The sequence below is a fragment of the Triticum aestivum genome, chromosome 7B (genome assembly GCF_018294505.1).
Source record: "Triticum aestivum cultivar Chinese Spring chromosome 7B, IWGSC CS RefSeq v2.1, whole genome shotgun sequence".
NCBI classification, from domain to species: Eukaryota; Viridiplantae; Streptophyta; class Magnoliopsida; order Poales; family Poaceae; genus Triticum; species Triticum aestivum.
In genome coordinates, this window is record NC_057813.1 from 722,536,903 (window position 1) to 722,547,083 (window position 10,181).

At 48.6% G+C, this 10,181-nt stretch overlaps 1 pseudogene; it reads left to right on the forward strand.

Annotated features, from left to right (window-relative positions):
• Positions 1–3,372: 3,372 nt before the first annotated feature.
• LOC123157356 (uncharacterized acetyltransferase At3g50280-like) lies at positions 3,373–4,841 on the forward strand (annotated as a pseudogene).
• The last annotated feature ends 5,340 nt before the right edge of the window (positions 4,842–10,181 follow it).

Sequence of the window (10,181 nt, forward strand, 5' to 3'; positions counted from 1 at the left end):
TGCCCCAAATGAGGTTTTTTTGTGAAGGACCTACCATATATTTATTGAAAAATTGTACCAAATAATTTTTCTAAAATACTAGGACATGTTTAATGCACAATTGACCAAATGGTTGGGTGTAAAAAGTTTTGGTCCACCTCTGGTGAAAAAGACAAATTCCCGCCGATTCAGTTGGAAGCGGGTCAAATTTGAACTGAAGCTTTCTCATAGTTTGTTATTTATTTTTTCCAAAAATCATTTCTAAGTACATAAGTATCTATTTAATCAGAGAAACAGCAAAAAGATTCCAAGATTCAACCACTAGCTAGCAACGGTCAAGCCTACCGTTTTGACTGCATTTTGAAACGGGCATAAGAAATTCAAAAAAATCCAAAAATTGGAAAACCTTCGCATTGTGTCATTATATGTGACCAAGTTTCCAGGAAAAATAAAAAACTTGCAATATGGTAATTATGTTTAAAAAGTGTTCTCAGAAATGAGCTATCAAGTGTGAAGATTCATGGCTTTCAAGCAAAATGATCAATCTTATGGCCACATTCATGGCATAGTTTGTTCAAATGATCTCATATTGTGCACAAGGGTGCATATTGGAATGGCAAACAATGTTTCCTAAGGAAGTTTTTATTTTCTTTGGACGAAAAACCATTTTCCATTTTCCGAGTACCTGAAATGAGTTTTTTTTGTGAAGGACCTACCATATATTTGTTGCAAAATTGGACCTAATCAATTTTATAAAATACTATGCCATATTTAATTCACAATTGACAAAATGGTTGGGTGTCAAATTTTTTGATCCACCTCTGGTGAAAAAGACAAATTCCCGTCGATTCAGTTGGAAGCGGGTCAAATTTGAACTGCAGCTGCCTCATAGTTTGCTCTTTATTTTTCCAAAAATCATTTCTAGGTAAATAAGTATCTATTTAATCAGAAATACATGCTTTGATGGCGAGACATCGAGGTTTGGACGGTGGCCGAGGGCCCCAACACTAGAGCGCGTAAGCTCGCATGCCAGCCGCGTGGTCACCGCGTGACCATGGTGTTGCCATGTGTTCTGGCGGTCTAGGCATGTCTAGTGGGTTGGGCACTCTCCAGGTAGGTGCTAGGAAGAAAATCACAACATAAGATTCTCACGAGGAGACCGATCAATGCTCAAACATGAATAAGCAGCCAAGTGTTTGATTTGCGGTACGGGAAATGCACATGGCTAATGGGCGTGAGTTTTGGCTGAGGATGATCAGTTACTAAGAAGACCGTCTTCACAAATTTTCACCTCAAAAGGAGGAGCCTAGGTGGTACTTGCTTTACAAAGTACCACACTGGACATAAATACGAATGTTGAAGTTGGGCTCAAAATAATGAATGGATTGAGCTGGCATATGGTGGAGGATGTTTATTTGGGCATAGAAAAGCACTGTAGAAAATGGATACCATTTGGACATGCCAAAGTGGTACTTCCTTCACAAAGTGCTGCTCTGAACAGAATAGGAAAATGAATATTTTCAAATTATTTTTGAACTAGGCAAGGAATGTTTTTGACATATTTAATGAAGATATGATCCAAAACATTTATGAGAATTTTTTGGGAATTTTTGGAATAACAGAAATATAGGTTGCTTCACAACGTAGGGCAAAAACTGCCACATGGACATGACACATAGGCAAAACTGATGAGATGGCGCCTAGTCATCACAACCCACCACAATCTACAAGGCTATGACCATCTATATTGGTCATTAACAACTAGAAATAAGGCAGCGGACTAGCACTGTTTGCTTTGTGACCATTTCGTGTAAGGAAATTACGACATTTCTGACCAAAATGGTCGCAATGGTTTAGGGTTTGGAGCCCCCCGAACAGCTTTTGACCAATTCGTCTGAAATGGTCATAGATCTATGACCAATTCTTCTAGGTCACTGACAGAAGGTCACTAGTTGACATATTTCTTGTAGTGTCGCATCCACCCGCTATATAAACGTGTCCATGCACCGGGCAAGAAGCACACCTCACCTCCACTCTCTCCATATATCTCCTCCTTGCACAACACCGCCCATGACCTATGGCGAACAGAAGAAAAAGTTCTCCGGCATTGCAGCTGCCTAGGTTGCCCGGTGATCCAGCCCGGTGTAGGTTGGCTTGCTGGCAAACCCTTCAGGTCCGGTGCCTCCACCATCATCATCTCCACCCCCTCCTCGCCCATCTAGGCTGGACAACGCCATCTCTCTGCAAATCCACCACAGTCGATTCAGCAACGCGCCAAACGGGTGGGGAAAGAAGTCATACCAGTGGAGGCCGGCACGTCCACGACCACCACATACATCGAGCAAAGGTAGATAATGGGAGGCAATTGCCGCTTAGGTCTCACGAAGGCCACGATCACCGCATCGCCGGGTTACACAACCAGTGTCTTGCCCGGTGAGTGGGGGCGTAGACCACGACGTTGGTCTTCCCTTGGCGAAAAACCAGCTTTGATCCGTACTTCACAGAAGCAGAGTGAGGCTATTCTTCCCCTCTCGCTGAAGCATATCCCTCGATGGAATCCGGTAGTCCGATGAGCGGGCTACCGGACATGAGGAAGACAAGTGGTGGGTTTGACGATCTGTCGCGGCCGGCCGTAGACTAGATTTACAGCAGTGCATTATAGTTTAGTTCAAATATGACCGAAATGTAAATGTTTTCCTCCGGTTTGTATGAGAATCATCTGGTTTGCATGTAATTTATAATATTTGTTTAAAGAGTGTTTGAAACATATGCGAGTAGCGTTGGATGACTGCCTCCCATATTCGTGTTTGCAGACTGCCTCCCCTATCCGCAGACCGATATTGGAGCAAATTTGAAGGTTAGCGTTGGAGATGCCCATATAACCATACCATATATAGAGAATATGAGGGCTCGCGGGAGGATACGTAGGACGTGATCCACCTCGGACCATTTTTTTCATTCTTTCTTTTCTTTCTCTCTTTACCTCCACCAATCACATACATACGAGCGGACATATAAAAAATAAAATGAAAAATATGGCTGCACGCATAGATAAAAGAGGCTTAAAACGGTACGGCCAAACAATGACCGGACGCATCGGCAGAGGGACCAAATTAATCTGCTACTCCATCCGTCCCATAATGTAAGGCCTTTCTTGACATATTATGGGACGGAGGGAGTATGTCCGAGTTGTATGTAGATCAAGATGTAGATGCTATAGCCGGCTCAGATATTTTATATGCGGTCGGAACTGTCCGGCTGATCAGATTGCATAAGGTTCCTATAGTACTACGCCGGCCTAGCCATCAATCATGTACACGTTGATGCGGATATAAATAGAGGCGAGCTAGCAGTGGATGATGGCAAGATCATTTCTTACCTAGTACTCCAACGACCGACAGAGATCGCACACGATGGTGAGTGGTGACCAAGACGATGAACCATGTCCAGATCGTGTCCCGGCACATGGTCCTGCCGGAGCCAGTGAAGTCGCTACCGCCGGAGCGGGAGACCACCATCGACCTCACGACATGGGACCTCTCGATGATCTCCTTGGAGTACAACCAGAAGGGCATCCTCCTGCCGAAACCTCCCACCACCGCAGGACAGGGACACCACGCCGTCGTGGAACGTCTCGCCTCGTCCTTGGCGCGCGCCCTCGGCCGTTTCTACCCCTACGCCGGCCGCCTCGCCGTCACGCCGGGGAGCAATGCCGGCGGGGAGAGCATCGTAATTTCGCTCTGCTGCAGCATGGAGGGTGCTGAGTTTGTCCATGCCGTGGCGCCCGGTGTCACCGTGGCCGACGTTATCAGCACGCCGTTGCGTTTGCGTACACCGGGGGTGCAGGTTCGGTCCTTCTTCTCGTTGGACGGGCTGCACGGCGTGGATGCCGCCGTGGGCTCCCACCCGCTCCTAGCCGCCCAGGTCACTGAGCTGGCCGACGGTTTCTTCGTGGCCATGTCGCTCAGCCACGTTGTCGCTGATGGGACGGCCTTCTGGCACCTCTTCAACACCTGGTCGGAGATCAGCCGTCGTGGGTGTGACGGTGCCATCTCCTCGCCTTTGCCGGTGCACCGGAGGTGGTTCCTCGACGGCTGCCCTGTCCCGGTTCCTCTACCCTTCTCCAGGCAGGAGGACATCCCCGTCAACCGGCGTACGGACGAGCATCCATCATCTGTGAAGGAGGAATGCTTCCTCAATTTCCCCGCTGAGATGATAAAGAAGCTCAAAGCCAAGGCAAACGCCGAGATGCCTGGCACTAGCATCTCGTCGTTGCAGGCCCTGCTTGCGCACCTGTGGATCGCGGTGTGCCGAGCCAGGAGGCTGGCGCCGGACCAGAGGACAGCGTACGTCCTCGCTGTCGGATGCCGGGGCCGCGTGGATGGCCTGCCGGCGGCCTACGCGGGCAACGCTGTCGCACGCGTCGAGGCGGTGTCGACCGCCGGCGAGATCCTAGAAAGGGGGCTGGGCTGGGCCGCGTCGCTGCTGAACAGAGCGGTGGCGTCGTTCGACGTGGCAAGCGAACGGGGCAGACACGCATCATGGCGGCAGAGGCCTAGCTTTCTGCGCGTGCCGTCGCGCCCGACGGCCACGGCAATGATGGTGATGGGGGCTCGCCGTGGTTCGACGCGTACGGGAACGATTTCGGGTGGGGGCGGCCGGTGGGCGTGCAGAGCGGCCCAGCGAACAAGATGGACGGGACGGCGACGGCCTTCGAGGGCAGGTCCGGCGGAGGGAGCATGGCTCTGGAGGTGTGCCTCCCGCCGGAGGTGCTCGCGAGGCTCGTGGCTGACGAGGAGTTCATGCGCCACACCGCACAGTAACCTGCTTCTTAGAGCATCTCCAACAGCCGCGCTAAGCGCCGCGTGCAAAAACCTGTTTGCCACGCGCGCTTCGGCTGGTTTAGCGCGGCCGCCAGCGCTGGCTCCAGCAGCCGCGCTATAATGCACAGCGCGCGCCGCTCTAGCAGAGCGTAAAAATACAGGGCGCGCGCCGCACAAACCACATATACATTTCAAAGAAGAGAAGCAAAAATGATCAAATAAACAAAATAAATCAACAATAAATAGTTCAATTTCGTTACCATTACAACTCAAACAAATAGTTTATCGTTCAGTACAACAAATAATGCAATAAACACAACAAATAGTTCATGAACAATACAATGTCGAATGCAGAAATCATCATGCTCTTTGTCGTCCATGCCATGCCCACCACTCTTCAATCAGATCATTCTGAAGTTCATTGTGCGTTGCGGGACGCCGAATGGCATGATAGGAGGCAATAAAACGGGCTACCCTTTCAGCCCTCCGACGCACTCGCACGGGATGTTCCAAGAGCTCATACTGTGAGTAGTCTAAATCTTGACCACGCTCATTCTCGATGATCATGTTGTGCATGATCACACAAGCGTGCATGATGTACCAAAGCATTTTTTGATCCCAAAATCTAGCCGGTCCTCTCACAATAGCAAATTGGGCTTGCAAAATTCCAAATGCTCTCTCCACATCTTTTCTAGCCGCTGCCTGAGCATTGTGGAAATCAAGATTTTTCTTACCTTCCGGCTTTTTCAACGGCTTCACGAAGGTTTCCCACTTTGGATAGATGTCATCCGCTAGATAATAGCCATAGTTGTACGTACGGCCATTTGCTACAAACTACACCGGTGGCAACTCAACGTTTGCAATCTTATTCATCAGTGGTGACCGGTTGACAACATTGATGTCATTCAAAGATCCAGTCATTCCAAAGAATGCAGGCCAAATCCAAGTTTCCTGATCGGCCACCGCTTCAAGGATTATAGTGGAACCCTTTTTTTGACCGTGGAATTGCCCATGCCATGCCTTTGGATAATTCTTCCAACTCCAATGCAGGCAATCTATTGAGCCAAGCATGCCAGGAAAGCCGCGCGCTTTGTTCATCGCCAATAGCCTTGCAGCGTCTTCAGCAGTGGGAGATCTCAAATACTCCTCGCCAAACACTTGCACAATTCCCACTGCAAAGCGCTTGACACACATGATGGCTTGGCTCTCACCCATAGCCAAGTGATCATCAACTGGATCAGCCGGGATAGCGTATGCCAACATACGCAAAGCGGCTGTCACCTTCAAAAAGGTGCTATGCCCGAGCTCTCCGGCGGCATTCCTCCTTTGCTGGAAAAACCAGTCATGGCTCGCTAGTTTCTCTGCAATGCGCCTGAACAAGTCGGTGCTCATCCTAAACAGGCGACGAAAATACGACTCCGGGTATGTGGGATTCTCCACGAAATAGTTCTTCATTAATCTGTTATGGGCATCAATCCTATCTCTCCAAATTTTCTCCCGACCCATAACCGAACCACCGTGCTTCGGTTTTTTATTGATATGCATAGCTAGGATCATTGCAAGATCCTCCTCCTCTTCTATATCAAATTCTTCTTCGAAAGAATCATACGACAAACTCATCTACAATGTTCAATACTATACTATAAAAACTATAATTCAAAACATGCACCAAATTCATGAAGTTTGAGCAATACATACCTTGTAGGCGTTTTGTCAAACACCTTGCGGGCGCGGCGCGGCAGCGAGCGCTCAGACGCTGTTCCTCGGACGACGGAGGCGCGCGAGCACTGGCGGGACTAGGAGCGGATGGGGCGGAAGCGCGGCGGCGCGGGGATAGGCCGGGGAAGCGCCTGAACGGTCGCCGGGGGGCGCGGGTGGCGGCGGCGGCGCGGCCGGATGGGGGTGGAAGTGGGAGAGGAAGTGTGGGCGCGAGCGCTCGAGTGTGCCGCGCGCTGTAGCGGGCGCCCAAAATACACCGCGCGGGAGCAGTGTTTCCGACAGCGCGCCCAACTCGTTATAGCGTGCGCGCCGTTTTTGCGCGCCCGCTGGAGCGACCCGCCGCGTTGCGCGCGCGCTAAAACGGACTTATTTGCGGCGCGGCGCTAGTTTAGTGCGGCTGTTGGACATGCTCTTAGAGTAGTACTTTCTTGTTCTCTGTGCGGCGCCCTTGCTCAAATCTAGGCTGGGTTTGATAGTCCGTTTTTCTTTTTCTTTTTTGAACTTTGGGTTTGATAGTATATTACTCCCTCGGTAAAGAAATACATCTAGATGTGCTCAGAATAAAGAGAAAAAGAAAAAATAAAATGAAAATATCCACACGAATCTTAACGTAAGATCAATTACATAGGACTTAGATATGCAATACTTATGGCACATCTAGATGTGCTTTAGCAAAACTGTAATTAATTACCGATCAGCACCATATAATTGAATGACCATTAGTTTCAACATTTTGGTTCTCCCTTATCTTGTACTCCATTAGTACGACATGGGAACCACCAAACGCAATCGAGTGAAGCTGCTGTCGTGGTGGTGCAGTTGTGGGGTCGGAGCTTAGCTTAGTGGAGTAGTTGGAGAGAGAGACAAATGTTGATGGCTACAGCACCTAAAAATAATGCACCACCACGTTTCGCCGTCGGGGTAGTACCCATCGCAGTACTAGTACGTTCAAGACCATCTTTTTTTTTGAAAGAGAAGGTAGATCATGATCTACCTTATGCATTCAAAACGGGGCAAATGCCCGGATGACAGGAGTCATATTACATGAAGGTGATGTGGGCGCAGCACGGCATGTGCAGCAGGCCACCACCAAGCCTAAGCAGGAAAAAGTGAAAAAAAAGAGGGGATTAGGCTTGGAGGAAAAGAGCAGCAAAGTTACACAAAGTTGCTAAATCTTGATCGCGTCGGGCTCTATGCTTCCATAGATGTATAAGTTGATGAATCTCCTTGAAAACCCGAGATGCAGTCCATGCCTCTGTTCTGAAGACTAGAGCGTTCCGGGCTGTCCAGAGAGCAACTGCAATCGCTGCAAAGAGAACGTGCCAAAGCTTGCCATGCGTAGCGATGGCCTCCGCTGATAAGATGAAGGTTTGTAGGTCCAGGCAAGCATTGGTGATACTTTGCATGCCGATCCTTTGCCAAACTACATCTGCTAACCAGCATCGCAGAATAAGATGATATATGGTTTCTGATGCGAGGCACCCATCGCAGCCATTATGAGCTGTGACCTTCCAGTGTTTCTTCAGCATGTTATCCCTTGTGTTCACTCTGCCACGGATTGCTAACTAGAGGAAAACTTTGTGTTTATTCGGAATAAGACTGTCCCAGATCTTGTTCTTCAATGGGCACTGAATTCCTTTAAACGTGAGCATCTCATAAAAGAAGTGTGTTGTAGGCTTGTTGTACAAACAGATTGGCCTCCGGGAATCTGCCTGATCGTCCACACGTTGGATGCCGGTCAAGATGTCATATAGAGCTTGCAACTCTCTTGTTGGCTGCGGTAGTGAGGTTCGGATGTAGTTTGATGTCCCAAATTCCAGCATTGAACTGAGAGGCAACCGAGCAGCTCTTGTTTCGGGCAAACGAGAAAAGCACTGGGAAGGAGAACTCAAGCCTTCCGCAAGCAAGCCACAAATCCTTCCAAAAAGAGATTCTAGATCCGTCCCCCAAAACGCACCTGGTAGATTGTATGACAAGCTGAATTGTTGATTGCAGGCATCGCCAAATGGGAGTGTCCCCATTCCGTGGGCTGTCCGGGAGACTGTTGTTGCAGTATCTTGTGGCGAACCATTCATAGCATGGAGCTCCGTGACCTTGCAAGATATTATAGGTGAGCTTGCAGATCATTGCCATGTTGTGCTCCTTTAAATTTCTGAGGCCAAGCCCGCCATTAATTTTTGGGAAAGTGACGAAATCCCATGCCACCAAACAGTGTCTGCCATTTGCAGAGTTCTTTCCTTGCTAAAGAAAACCTTGTAATATTTGCTCCAGTCTGTCTAGAGATTGTTGTGGCCATATGAAACATGCCATGAAGTAATTGGGGATGGAGGCAAGAACAGAATTAACCAGGGTGAGACGGCCGCCCCAGGAGAGGAAAGTGGCGAGCCAGCCGGATAGCCTGCGGTCAACTCTGTGAATAACAGGTAGCAGCATCCCGTGACTGATTTTTTGTGTGGACAGAGGTAGACCCAAGTAGGTCCATGGGAAAGAGGAGATAGGACACTGCAGAATAACAGCCACCCCATTGGAAGTGGTTTCATCCATGCCCACTGGCACGAACGTGCTCTTGTTAAAGTTGATGTGTAGGCCAGTGAAGGCGCAGAACGCATCCAAAATCCTCCTGACCACTTGTGCTTGCTCTTGCATGCCCTTGATTAGCAACAAAGTATCGTCTGCATACTGTAAAACTGGAAAAGGCCCATCAATGTTGAGAGGATGTTGGAGAGTTCCCCTGTTATACTCAGAAATGCGCATTTGTTGTAGAACATCAACCATGAGAATAAAAAGATAAGGGGATAGAGCATCCCCTTGTCTTAGGCCACTCTGTAACTTAATCTTGTCCCCAATCTGCCCATTGATCAAGACACTTGAAGAGCTGGATGATAGTAGGATGTTAATCCAATGTATCCATCGATTCCCAAAGCCTCGGGCTTCCATGATTTGATTTAGAGCATCCCAACTGACACTGTCAAAGGCCTTCCTGAAATCCAACTTAAGCACAATCATGGGTAGACGACGTTTATGAGCCTGCTGCACCATGTCTGCCGCAAGGATGAAGTTTCCACTATGCTCCTTCCAGGTAGGAAGCCAGACTGCAACGGATGTACCAAAGAAGGAATTGTGCGTTGAAAGCGAACAACGAGAACCTTAGAAGTCAACTTAGGCAGACTGTGCACCAGCGATATAGGTCGGAAATTCTTGATGTCCACCGGGTTGTCTGTCTTTGGGATGAGAACAATATTGGTTGTGTTGACACCTTGAAGATCAGACCTGCAGTTATAAAAATCATTGAAGAAAAGGAGCAGGTCATCCTTGAGCTCATTTCGAAAGGATTTGAAGAATTCATTGGTGTATCCATCCGGGCCAGGGCTTCTGTTGTTTGGCAATTTGTTGATAGCTGAAGCAATCTCGGCCCAGGTGAAAGGTTCCTCCAAAGCATATAGGTCAGATCGGTCATACAGGGAGTTGATACCCACTGTTGGTAGTGAGGGCGATGGTTGTCCAAAAATACTCCGAAAGAAGTCCGTAGCAATCATAAGCTTGTTCTTGATGTCAAAATGCTCAACACCATTTTTTATCAGAAGCTTAATCTTGTTCTTTCTATGGTGACAGTTGGCCGCAGCATGGAAGAAAGCAGTGTTTTCATCGCCCATTACACAT